The sequence below is a fragment of the Amphiprion ocellaris genome, chromosome 12 (genome assembly GCF_022539595.1).
Source record: "Amphiprion ocellaris isolate individual 3 ecotype Okinawa chromosome 12, ASM2253959v1, whole genome shotgun sequence".
NCBI lineage: Eukaryota > Metazoa > Chordata > Actinopteri > Pomacentridae > Amphiprion > Amphiprion ocellaris.
This window is the reverse complement of record NC_072777.1, coordinates 23,804,003-23,818,706: the sequence shown is the minus strand read 5'-3', so window position 1 is coordinate 23,818,706 and position 14,704 is coordinate 23,804,003.

Here is a 14,704-nt window from a genome sequence, read left to right as displayed (position 1 = left end):
AACTGATACTCATACTCTGAAATACCTCATAACATCCTGACATAAAAACTAGCCAGTTCCTGATCAGTGAGCTAAAGTGGCCTCAAGCTTGAAAGTTGATTAAAATATTCTCTATTTCAGCATAAATGTGACCTAAACCATCAACATATTTTATCACATTTCTTAAAAGTAGATAAAGAGGAACTGATAAGCAAAAATAGACCAAAGTATTACACCGGATATATTTAGTTATTGAGGAAAAACACACCTGAACTTGTTTTATGGCACTTATCCAGGTTATTTTCTCCTAACTAGATTCTTGGTTGTGTTGTATCTACTCACAGATGTACGTCACTTTCGATAAAAATGTTTGTTAAATGAAGTTGTAGAATTGTAGAAAAAGATCTAGTATTACACATCTGAGTGGCAAAAGTGTGAAACAGAAACGGTTAATTTGAGGATGAGATTAGACTCAGGTGAGTCATTCATTTGGATGACAGTCAGGTGTGAGTGTGTGCTCTGTTTTCTTTAAAAAAACAGGCATCTTCACAACATGTTTTTGTGGAAGCGTCGTGGCATGAAGTTCTTTTTAAAAAATGTAGATTGTCACCTAACCTGACACCAAACGTGCTGTCTGAATCTAACATAGACATCCAAGAAGTGAATGCAACTCATTGTTAGGCATTTGTAGTCTTTCTAATTGTGTGTCTTACCAGTCTTACCAGCCCTTCAGGACACCTGGACATGCCTCAGTGTCTCTTATCCACATCTTTTGCCTAAGTTTGACCTTTATTTACTTAATCCTGCTTCTCCTTGTTGCACTTATACTACAGTTATTTCTTTGGATTCGGCTTCTACAACTTCTATTGCATGTTTTTCCTGGAGGAAGTATCCTTAAGTTTCTGCTTTCTTTGTCTATTTTCCTCATTTCTTGTTGTTTCTTGCATGGATTGCATGTAAACATCTCCTAAATGACAAACTAGCAATTTTGGCTATGGAAAAAAACGAGCGTCAAGCTCCTTGGTTTGGTTCAGACACGTCCCAGATTACTGCCTACACTGAGAACCTTTGTTGACTGGTTTTCCCAGCAATTCCTGTTTCTCTCCATTGTCAGATGTCAAACAAAGGACAATGGATTAAAATGGTCTTAGCTGAACTATTTAATTAGGTCTGGATGGGTTCTTTTGACCCCAATCAAGGCTTTAGAAATTAAAATGCCTCTTTGACGCTGTGCTTTAACAATCAATACCAAAAAACTACTAAGTAAATATAAGATTTATTTTCTTAAGTTTCCATAGAGAAGCTTCTACAAAAATATTTTCCAAAGCTTTACTTACCTTTTTAACAAGCATCCCATGCTGGTCTTCAAAAATTAAAACAAGCCTACTGGAAATCATTTCTGAGCATAAAATTTTAGCAAACAACATGAAATCAATAAATAACTTGGTAGATGTTTATGCAATTCATCATCATTTAATTCATCATTATAAAACATACACCAGATTTTTTTTTTAAACTTGTAATGTCCCACTGCATCCACACAGTGGTGCTGACACTCCTGCTTCCACTCCTGCCTGCTCATATATGATTGAGCCTCATAGTCTTCTCCAAACTAAAAGCAGTAATCTAAAAACCTGGCTCACCTTCAATCTCTGGAAAGTTTTCCATCTACACTAACACTCTCAGAGAGAGTGAGAGCAGAAAAAGTTTTTGACCTCAGAAATATTTCTTATGAATATTAATGTTGGTTGATAACATTCAGCTGGACATCTGTAAACAGATCTGCATCTGCTGTCGAGCTGATTGTTTGGTTGAAAGCCAACCAGTTATTTACATATAATCCGCTACAGAGCAGTTTATGTGCCATGGAGTATTTTAAGAGGCAAAAATAAGTTGCATCCATCGCCAGATACAGCTCAGTGACAAATTAATGGAAAAGCCTGAACCTTTGACCTCTACTATGAGGAGATCTGGTGGCTCTATTATGCATTTTGCTGGCATGGTTTGGATCCACTTGTCCCCTTAGAGGGAAAGGTCAGTGCAAATCAATACAAAGTTGTTCTGAGTGATCACCTTTATCCTGTGATGAAACATTTCTATCCTGACGTGAGTGATCTCTTCCAGGATGTTCTCATCCACAGAGCATGAGGAGTCACTGAAAAGATTGATATAAATTGAGAATCAGATGCTATGACCTTTGCAGTCATCAGATCTCAACCCAGCTAAACAGCCGCCCGAGATTTTGGTGGAACTCCACACCTTCATTATCAAAACACCAAATGAGGAAATATGTTTTGGAAAAACGGTGTTGATTCCTCCAGTAGAGTTCCAGAGAATCAACAGAAAGCTGTTCTGGCTGCACATAGTGGCCCAACTCCTTACTAAGAGACCTAATTTTAGACAACATAAAAACACTTTATGTTGGTCTTTCCTTTAATTTGTCACCCATCTTTACATGCACTATTTACATGGGACGCTTTACACATTAGTTGGCCAAATTTAAATGTCCTTTCCTCAGTATTTCTTCATGTACAAGGGTTGGTTCAATCAGGAAGTCTCCATATGGGCTGTCAAAAGAGATGCTTTCCAGACGAAAAGATATGTATGAAAGAACAATGACTCTCTTTCTTGTTCTTCTGCAAACCTCTACTGTTCCCTCCTCAGTGTTAGTCTTCTAGAACTCACCGATAATCATGTGAAAGAGTATTGTATTGTTGACTTTTCTTACATATTTGGACAACTAAACATTTGTTCCCCTTTAAAACTGCTCCTGCAAACAGAGATGATGTACTCAAATGACAAAATAGAATTTTTGTATTCTATAATTTAAGTAAGTAACTTATAATGCTTTCCAATTAATATAAGCAAGGCTCGCATATTGGGCGCCAACATTAGGAACCTCCATCGAGTGGTAGGTAGAAACGATCCTCTGACATCCAGGATCTTGTCTTTGCTCTTGAAGTATTTGGTGTCTTTAAAATGAATAAATTCAAAGTTATGGAACAGGCACATCAAAGCCCAGAATTTGAAACAAAACTTACAAGAAGATGCTCCTGCTAAAAGGGACAATATTAGCTTCTGAGGTCAAGGGTGTAGTTGCTATTTTCACTGAAAAACACTTCATCTGTTCATGTTTTTGTTCAATAAATGATTTTTAAAAAGCCAATTTTGTTGTGTTGTTGTTCAAACATGTCACATTTATCTGTTGACGTGGTTCTTGTAAAAGGGGGATCAAATGTTTGCTTGTCCAAATATGTCAAAAAAGTCAACAATATCCATTGGATGTACTGTAAATCACATTCAGACTTTTATTGTCTGACTTTTTTTTTGTACAGTTGACTGCATACTGTATAGGAGAATATTGAACTAGAGTCAGAGCAGTTACCAAGTCAGAAGGGTTTATTTTCCTTTCTAGCATTTTAACATAATTTTTAATTAAGCTGTATACTATGAAGTTTGTGTCTTTTGTGTTTTTGTTGCTGATGATACCAGTGAAGCCTCAATACAATCATCCTCCTGATCAGCCTCCATTAAATACCAATGAAAGGCCTTGAAAAGGGCATTGAGGTCAAACAAATAAACCAAGGAGACACATGAGCCGATCAATATCGCACACAAGGGAGGCAACAAAAGTACTGAATGTGATGCAACGTTGGTGTTATCAAATCAGTGGGGATGCTCTGTGGTAGCTCAGCTGTAATATGGTAAATTATCCATAGACTGCTTGAAATAATGGACATCATTTTGCGTTGGACTCAGTTTTACTGTTTGTAGCCTTCCAAACAAGAAGTGTGTGGGCTGATTTTCTCACTCTAGTAACACTCTCTGCCAACTCAGACTGCAGTGACATTTACCGGAAACACCAACCGGTCCACTCATGGGCTATTTAAGCTGCATTGTGCTGTGTTATGCCCAGAATGAAAGAAATCCATGTTTCCCAGAATGAGACTGTTGAGCTCTGATGTTTAATTACAATATATTTACAAGTCTAAGGAGTCGAATTTAGCTTCAGGGAGGACAAAGGCCAAAATACCAAACAAACAGATCGATCTAAAGAAACCAAACAAGATAGCTAAAATCAATAAACCAAAATACAATATCAAACAAGAAATCTGCCTCAACTTTCATATTTCTTTTCCTGTAATGTTTTCATTCAAAACTGCACTGTAAGACATTTCATGTTATTTGCTATATAAATAAACTAACTTTAACTTTTTAACTTTTATTTCAACTTGCAAATCTAAGTTCACTTGTGATTTTTCTTGTCTTTCTTTTTTTAACTGATAACTTGATAAAGGAAGTTCAGTCGATCTGATAAAATTTCCAACTAATCAGGACAATGAATAAATGTAAATTTAACCTAAAAAAAAAACAGAATAGCCGAGTTCAAAATCTAAAACTGACCAGAACACTTCAAGTAAAAGACAAAATGTAAATTGACATGACAGCATTTTACAATGTGCAAGCCAGACAGGGTTTCTCTGCCTGTCTATGTTCATGGTGATATTTTGTTCAAAGCTTTTTATCGACAACTATGCCAGTATCATCACACCCAACAGAATTTACTACAATATTAGCAATTAGTTCACTGGTCCAGTCCAATAGGAAACCAACAATGTGACACGAGACCTTTAAGCAACAAGCAGCATATGACAAGCACTGCCATTTTAGAAAGGCTAGGCCCTGCTGGCATCTATTAACATGTTAACATGCTAACATTCAGCGTGTAGTTTGTAGAGCCGCAGCTGTCCTTGTCAGCCTCTGCTGTCCTTGTACTTGGGTTTGTCGCTAACATTGACATGCAAATATGCAAATGTAAACATGTTTACATGCTAGCGTTCAGCACAGCTGTCAGCGGACCAACCACAGCATACACGCTGGGAGCTCCACAACCAATATGCTGTGATGACATATTACAAAAAAGATGGTGTGTTATGGACTAATGGGACAGTTTGATAATATTTCAGAAAACTCTGTGCTGGATTGATATCAGTTTGTGTTAATGTTGAACGTTCATTACGGCCCACTGTATGTGAAGTCGGGCTGAAAAATCTACTCTGAGTCTGTAATGGGATCATTAACATGTCTCTAAAGTAATATAAGTGTCTTTAATGGCATTAACACACTCAGCAAAGTTCATCTCATTTTTTTCCCAATGAAGTAAATACCTGAAAAATCCAAGTGCTTCATCATAGACAGTCGTGCTCATACATGTAGATGTGGTTGCAGTAGTCTAATGCTTATAGTTATTAAAGGGAGGCATCAGTGTGAATGATGTAGCATCTGCTCAGGCGTCAGAGAAGTCCATCTTTCTTAGCGTTCTGCTTTGTAGAGTTGCATAAAGTAATGCTCATTAGCATCAGTCGTTTCATCAGTTCTAACTCCACCCTTCACTTAAAAGCACCACTTATCAATTGAGCAAAGGAGGTCAGGTTTCTTTGTTTGTCTTTTCAGGCCCTTTGCACAAAAATGTGCACCTGCTACATTGATCCACAATTCTCATAATAAAATGCTGAAAAGTTATGAGATGCTTATGTTTTTCTAGGGGTTATTCTTACTGTAGCACTATTGAAAGCAACTGGAGGTTTGCATTTAGTGTTTGCATGGGTGTATTTAAAGCCAAAACATGACTTTTCCTAAACCAAACAGAGTAGTTTTGATGCCTTAGCTTAAAAAAGTAAGCAAAAAGTGACTGAAAATGACATAAAACGGTGATCTTTAAACAGCGGATAAAAAAGACAACAAACTGTGAGCAAAAATGCTGCAAAGCAGTAGTTCACACAAGACTCAAACTCCATTGTCCTACGGTTTGTGTCAGCACCACCTGTTCTTCAGATCCGTCACATAGAGTTTATCGCTCTTTCCATGTGTAAAGTAAAAGAAACATGCACGTCACGTGACTTGAAAGCATGATAGTTAAAAAGGATATGGGCATCTCACAATTTTACATGTATAAATGTGGACTCACTTGCTAGTGGATGATTGTTTTGAAGCCTCAAATCTGGAATCAGGCCATCAGTATCTTGTTTTTTAGAGTCTATCATGACAAGTTCGGGGCGGATCTGACTGACAACTCTGCCAGTGCAGTCGTGACTTATCAGTGACAAAGTACAGTACCTATAAAAAGTTTTCACCCCTCTTGGATGTTTTAACCGTTTAGTTTCTTTTATACATGACATCATAATCAATATAATTTGGCTTTTTTGGACAAGAACTTGCAAAAAACAAAAAACAAAACAAAAAAAACTCTTTAATACTAAAGTGAAACAGATTTTTTACAAAATCATATCAATTAATTAAAAATATGAAAGGTAAAGTAAATGACTTCATAATTATTCATCTCCTTCTGGTCAGTATTTAGTAGATGCACCTTTGGCTGCAATCACAGCCCTGAGTCTGTGTGAACATGTCTCAATCAGCCTTTATACATCTGGACACTGCAATTATTCTCCATTCTTACTTGCAAAACAGCTCAAGCTCTGTCAGGTTGCTCAGGGACCGGGAGTTAAAAGTTCCTTTCAAGTCCAACCACAAATTCTCAATTAGATTGAGTTCTGGGCTTTGACTTGGCCACTCCAGAACATTCACCTTGCTGTCTTTGAATCATTTCTGTGTAGTTTTGCTGTATGTTTGGGGTCATTGTCTTGCTGGAGAATAAATCTTCTCCCAAGTCGTAGTTCTTTTGCAGACAGAGTGAGATTATCCTCCAGGATTTGGTGATATTTTCCAGCATTCATGCTTCTCTCCACCTTTACAAGCTTTCCATGACCTGCTGCTGAGAAGCATCCCCACATCATGATGCTGCCACCACCATGCTTCACGGTGGAGATGGTGCGTTTGTTGCGATGTGCAGTGTTTGGATAAATCATATTGATGAATCATATATTCATGCATAAAATCAACAAAAGGGTAAACATCCAAGGTGACGAATACTTTTTATAGGCACTGTAGCTTTGTCTTCATGCATACAATGCTTTATCATCTCTTTTATTCTCAATGGGACCATATTTAATAAAATGAACATTATACTGTATTGAAGGATATGTGAAATTAATATGTGAGAAATATTTTTTATTTAGTAGTAAAAGGTATACTGAAGTAACAAATCAAGTGAAAAGTAGCAAAAAAATTTTAACAATCAGAAGTCGCCCCCTAATGGTCATGAGAAAGAATACAGATTTAAAATACTTCTACACCTGCTTCAATTTTGTGACCCAGAAGATGCATTTATCTTTTCTATACAGTCTATGCAATTTTACTGTAAAACTATGTTTGTTTTATGCCATGGACCAATGTAGCTATTATATCTTTTAGTGTGAGACTACACTGGCACACTTTCCATACTTTCCATAGGTCTGCAACCCTGCAGACCTCCAGTTTATTAGGTGCAACTTGCAAAATTTAATGCAATATGTTGCAATAGGGTTACAGGGGTGTTGGTTTCACTGTTGAGCCATTTTGTAGACTATAGTTTGTGATGGTTTTCCGAATTGCCGCAAAGAAGTGTTTTAATATTGTCTGATATGCATGTATTCGACACTTGTCCATATAATGCACTATAAGTCAACAGCAAGTATTAAAACTCAACCTTCTAGATGGGAGGATTCTTTGCAGGACAGTTCAATTAGACTGCCTTAGTTAGAGCTACGATAAATCTGGCAACTAAGTATCTGCTTCAACTTTACTATTTTAATTTGTGAACAACAGACACCCTGTGCTGATTTACATACCATATGCTCAGGTACAATGAATGCATAAAATGCTGTCTCACTCTGAAGCGCTCACAAACTGCTGCACCAGATGGATGGAGAGGTGTTCAAAGTCTCTGAGTGTTCAGGACTAATGCTGCGTTCACATCGTATGGGATGGATGACGGATAAACATTCCCATTAATCACATCCTTGTAATGGAGGATTAAAATGCTGTTCATTGACAATATAACAGCATCTTGAATAAATCTGAGCTTTATTACATGATAGTGTTTTGCTGTTGGCATGCAGTTTGTCAGTATTTGCTTAGTTTTCAGGCACTTTCTTCTCATTACATTGAAACCTTTAGGAAAGTCAGTTCCAGATGTCAAGATAATGTCTTGGTTGTTGATGTAAATACTGTTTAAATGTTGAAACTTGGCATCGGGGCTTATGGTTCAGTCACACTGCATTGACAGTGAAAAAAATTTCCCCAGACTCTGCTGAAAAAAGGATGTGTGTGATGCAGGTTGTGAATAACTCTTGATCAGAGTCAGTATATGTAGTGTATGAGTAATAGTGTCTAGTCATGGGATCAAAGAGTGAAGCTAGACTGATAACTTTTGTTGTTTCAGTTGATCAAACAAGAATCCGCAACATCTGATCCCCATTTGATTCTGGAGAAACACTGCTGAGCTAGTTAACATATTTAGATAGCTAGCATGAGCCACATTTACTGTCCCTCTCCGTCACTGCCTTCTTTCCTACCATCCTCACTTCCCCTCCCTTTTCTCTAGCCTTGTGTATGATCATGAACGTGCACAAGACATGTTGGAATCATGTTGTGTTGATCAATCTGAGCAACGTCATTCCCTATTTGCAGACCTTGGGTTGTGTATTAACATCACTTTTGTTTAAAACTCCCATACAGAACAGACAAGTCGCAGACTGTAGAAGATTTTCACTGAATTTGACAAAAAAATGTTTTGGATTAGTATCCCTGATTCTACATTAAGCAGTCAGAAAGATAAATCGGCTACACAAAGCAGGAAAAGATTTATTAAATCATAACAAAATAGTGAAAATATCAGTATTTACAGGTTTAAAGTCCTCCAGAAAATGAGTGTCATCAATTTCAGTTTGTTTTGCAGTTCTTTCCACAAGGAATTTACAAGAGAATGTGATACACAGGAGCACCTGTCACCCATAGTTTCGAGGTGGTATGAGGAAATGCAAGGCCGTTTACTAGATGCCTTATCTGGTAAACTAACGATAATAGGGTGTTAATTCTTCAAGCAGAATTCTTGCAACCAGGTTGTATAAGTGGTAAATTTATGTACACAGCAGAAATATGTCAAAAATCTATATATTTTGAAAGATGCAAAGCCGAAATATTCCTGCAAAGCCGAAGTGACTTATTTTCTAGATATCAGTTGCAGAGATTTGCAATGTAATGCTCATTAGTGCCAAAGAATGCTGCTGTAGGCCATATGGGGCTACAAGGCAAACTACTTGCAGCTTCTTCAGCTCACTACCTTCATAATCAAGTTGTTCAGACAAACATGAGCGGATGCATCTTCATTTGGCGGAGAAGCTACGCCCGAATGTTCGCAAGCTTTTTAAAAACATTTCACAGTGATAAACTATTTGCATAATTTGGATAATGAATAAGTAGCAGTGCAAAATAATCCATCTTCCTTTTACAGTCTCAGAAATACAGAAGGCTGAAGATCCACCTGTCCTTTTCCATTAAAAAGTGTATTTTTCCCCATTTACCATAATGCTCCACAATAAGAAGAGTGTTTTCTAATGCATCCCTGTAAAACCACAGCAGGTCATAAATTACAAGCAGACAACGGGTGATTGCCTCTCAAAGGGAAAACAAGTGGATGAGACAGGTTTAGTGAGAATTATTCAAATGAATTGCTCTTGTTTGCATAGAGAAAAGGGGATTTTGAAAAGATGGGTTGCCTAGAATGGAATGGGTAATTCCTTTTGCAGCCAACATATTTATGAGCACAGAGTTAATTCCCTTATTCACAGAGACATGTCAAGACTGTGGATGTGCTCTTCCTCATGTCAGCAGGCATCGGCGTATGATTGACTGTGACTGAATCCCAGCGTATATATGCAGAATGAAGAGCGAGTTCGCAGCGCCATTTGATTCAAACTGTGATTTACATGTTGTGCGTCAGCGTTATGATGCTTGTATATCACGAAAGCTGCGAGACACGATAAAACTGTACGAAGTTAAGATCGTCCCACATGCGGTTTTGGGGTTATCAACTTGACGAATTGCTTGTTTTTTGTTTTCATTTTGAAAAGAGCAGCTGCCTCAGTTTGAACCATATATCCAGTACTTCATTCTGCACAGGCCTAAAAATCACAGCAGATCTGTGCCAAGAAGTTGCTTTTATGGACTACTGATTTGTTTTGCCAGGTATGGTTTGGACTAATGATGTATTAAATTTGCAGGAAGGGGATTGTTTGGTTTCGGCAACAAAAGAAGTCTGGTTAATGGTCTGGAAGGATTCTGGTTATTCTAAAATGTAAAATGGCAAACAAAATACCATTTGTCATCCCCTTGTAGGACTAAAACTGAGTTCCTGTGCACAAGGGAGTTACCGAAAACACAAGGAAGATAGAAGAAACAAGGAAATATACCGACTGATTGATGCTGTTCTCAGACTGCTCACTTCCTGATGCCATGGATTCCTCATACCACCAGAAATCTTCCCATGAGATTCTGCTGCATGTTGACATGATTGTAACTCATCACTGCTGTGCATTTGTCATGCTTCACATTCATGCTGCCAATCTCCACTTCTACCACATCCCAAAGGTGTTCTGCTGGATTCCGAACTGGTGACTGGGGAGGTCTGTGAAGTCATCTGAAGTCATTATCATGTTCATGAAACCAGTTTGAGAGAACTTTTTCTTATAGATACAAAGCATTATCACACTAGATTTAATCATTAGAAGATGGTTAACAAAAGTGGTCAGAAAGGGTGACGCATTGTCAGTAAAGGCCAATTGCTGATTTCCTTCTTCCCATATGCTGATGTGATTCTAATGTGGGCTTTGAAAGCTGATGCACATGCAGCTGTGTTCATATTACAATAGGTACGCATCTGTCAAATACGCAGATGATGTCCCTCTTATTGGACACAAAAAAACACACAAGGCTACTGTGGATGTTCTACTGCACTTTTTACAGAATATAGCAGCTGGCTACAGATTGGACTGTGCCATCGTGAATATTCCTGGGGTGGATGGACATAGCACGGGATTTCTGGAGATTTAAGAACTTCACATTCTGTTTGGGCACCATGAACAGAAAGTATGTACAACTAAGTACACCTCTGAAGTCAGGCACTGACTACCATAGTCGCAAAGATGAATTGCAAACGTGTGGATAACAGTTAATATCCCAAACTTGCATTTGCTTTGACTGCCATTTCCCTTCCTGTCACAAGTGCTTGCAGGGCGGACGGTTTGTATGGTCATAAATTTTAGGCCAATCGCGGGATTCGCAGAGGGTACCATTGCGAACTTGAGCAGATGACAAAATTTATGTCATGAATGAACTGGCCCTAACAATGCTCAGAGAAGCCGTGGCATTTAAACCATGACTGATTGGTATTAAGGCAAGAAAACACCCCCTACACCATTACACCACTAGCAGCAGCCTGAAATGTTGACACAGTGCAGGTTGGGTCCATAAATTCATGCTGTTGTAACCAAATTCTAATTTACCATGTGCATCCTCAGCAGAACTGAAGAGTTATCAGACCAGGTGACATTTTTCCATCTTCAGCTGTCCAGTTTTGGTGAGTTTGTTTGCACAGAAGCCTTCTGTTCCAGGCTGACAGGAGTGGAATCTAATGTGGTCTCAAGATGTCATTGTCAGTCAGAGATGCTTTATCTGCTCAACACAGTTGTAAATATTGGTTATTTTAGAACTGTAGTCTGGCCGTTCTCCTCTGGCCTCTGTCATCAACATGAAGTGATGCTCACCAGATGCTTTTTTCTCCCCCTACAGCATTTTCACTAAACTCTAGAGGCTGTTGTGGCGAAAATCCAGGAGATCAGCAGTTTCAGAAATATTCAAACCAGTCTGTCTGCCACCAACAATCACATCACGGTTAAAGTCACTGAGAAACAAATCAAATCCTGGCATTTGCACATCAGTGAGCAGAAAGGCAAAGATGGAATATTTCTTTATACTCCATGTCAAAGATGTGCATTTGAAAGCAAGGGTTGCATCTTTAAAGGAACAGCTGAGTGTTTTATAATGTAATAATCCTGCGCTGAAGCTGTGCTCTATAACGCTAATGCACTTTGAGTGATGTGACAGCCTGAGTACAGACAGGATGGACATCTGTATGTATGTATTTGTATCATTCATATTCTGGTAGAAATCTCAAGTGATGCTAACACACAGTAGTATGAATCTTTCATCATCATCAGCATCAAGCTTAATGAATCCTGTACTCAACAAATGTACAGGTCAATACCTAATCTGCTCTGCATCCAGTATTTGATTGAGTTGAAGATGGTTCTGAACAGCCTGACGCCGACTCCATCGTAACAGCCTTGGGAATAATCAATCAGAGACGACAAAGCTGATGGAGCATTAGAATTGTTGCGGTTTGTAGCAATCTGAAGATTGAAAGCAGTCGCCGGCAGGGACTATTTTGAAAGACAACTAGTTTGATAAATAATGATGAATAAAAATAGGAACCACAATCTGATTAAAAGATAAAGCCACACATTAAGTGGGCTGGAACAACTGACCATTATATGCTGAGTGTGCAACTTGTCAGCAGCCAAGCAGAGACATCTGAAGAGCTAAAAAACTAAAGGATACATGGCTGAAATACATCAGTCAGGCATTACATTATGACCACTTGTCTAATATTGTGTCGGTCCCCCTTATGTCATCAAAAATGTTCTGAACCATTGGATATAAACGAGAGGACCTTTCAGGGTGTGTTATGGGGTCTGATGCAAGATGTTGGCAGTGGATCCTTTTGGGGGCTCTGGGTTGTGCAGTGGGGCTTCTGGGAATCAAACTTGCTCCACTGCATCCTGTTGATGCTTGATCATAACGGGGTCTTGGAAGTTTGGGGGTCAAATCAACATCTTGAGCAATTGTCATTTTCCTCAAGATGTTCCTCGTTTGGTGTTTTTGCAGTCTGGTGGGGTGTATTTTCCTTTGGGGTAGGCCAGTGACATTTAGGATTGCCATTTGCATGAAGGAGTATGCTTGTTCTGGGACAATGTTTATTTGGGTGTCAAAGTCTCATCAACATGGATGTCAAAATCACAGGTTTTTCAGCAGAACACCGTATCGTACCAATATGATCAATGCTATTCCCTTCACCTGTCAGTGGTCATAATGTCGTAGCTGACTGATGTAAGTAGCTACAGCAGATATAATACATAAAATGGTGCAGCAGACGTAAGAACAATATTACAAAAATTAAGAACAGTGGACAAATATGTTACTAAATGTAATGAATAATATTTACTATAGATAACTAAAAATAAATGACAAATTAATAAATTGATATAGTCGCTAAAAGTGTGGGGAAATGATTCTTTTTTAAAACTATTTAAAAGCTAAAAGTTATATAGAGAGACATAGCATGATATAGATAGAAAAATGATGATTGATGCAAGTAGCTAAAAGAAAGAGAAAAATAATATTGCACAGATTCTGATATATGTAGAAAATACTGCTAGCTCTTTAAAAGCAGAATATATTAATAATGCAAAAATTTAAATGCATTTTTGCATTTGCATTAAATGTTGCAATTAAGTGAAACGTGTCAACAGTTAGCTAAAAATATCAATAGTAGGGCTGTAACGCGTTAATTCTGATTAATTAATTACAGAAAAAAAACGCGTTAAAAAAAAAAATGCATTTAATCACACCTTTCTCAGTTCCCTAATTTCTGGCACACTGGTAACACTGATGCACTTCAACCCAGTAGGTGGCAGTAGTGAACCTAAAGTCTTGTTTGTCAGCCGGTGAAGATGCACAGGAGTGATGTCACCTCAGCGCATAAGAAAGTTTGGTGAATTGTGAAGGAAGACGGGACCGCATTGAGCATGTTGGACAGAAAGTTTTCTTTTAAAAATTGTCCCGATGGCAGCTTTGATAAAAGTGTGGCTGTGTGTAAATTATGCAACAAAGAATTTTTTGATCACCGCAGCACTTCAAACTGACAGTATCACCTCAATGCAAAACATGTTGCTGTTAGCACCAGAGCTAATGTTAGCTACGACAGTCCTGGTACCGGCAAATGGTGTAGCCATCCCATAATAGACCACTTTTCAAGACAATGCTTAAGTTTATAAAAAGTCTTAAGATGCTGAAAATAATTCCTATAATTTCACTTTGAGTTTACAGTAATCTGTGAATGTAGTAGACAGATGAAAAATGCAGATAAATATAAATGAGGCTCCGCCTCCTTGGCAGAGTAATAACTTAAACCACAAAAATGCCTGTCTTTTAATAACTTAATTACAAACTTTTAGTTTATGAAAAAAGTGTTTTTGTTTCTAAATAAAAATTTATATTCCTAAAAAAAAGAGCCATCAAAATTACATCATTTGTCAGACCCAGAAATGATGAAAACAGAATGAATCTAAGGATTTTCAGCTTTTTTGAAGGGCCTTGAACTACTTATACCATACAGTGGAAAAAATCTAACTAAATCCAGGCTTTAAATCATCAAAATCACGTTTTGCACATGTCCCATTTTAAAATTGTATCAATTTTATAATTTGAAATTAGAAACACCTTTATGTCAATTCATTGATTCAACTGTCAACCAAAATATTGCTATTTGACAAAAATGCGATTAATCACAATTAATTAATTATGAACCTGGAATTAATTAGTTTTTTTTAATCGCATCCCACCACTAATTAATAGGGTTATAAAAGTTAAAAAAAAAAAAAAAAAAAAAAAGATTAAGATTAGATGACAGCTGAAAAAATTGGAGGAGTTAACAGTAAATAGTTGT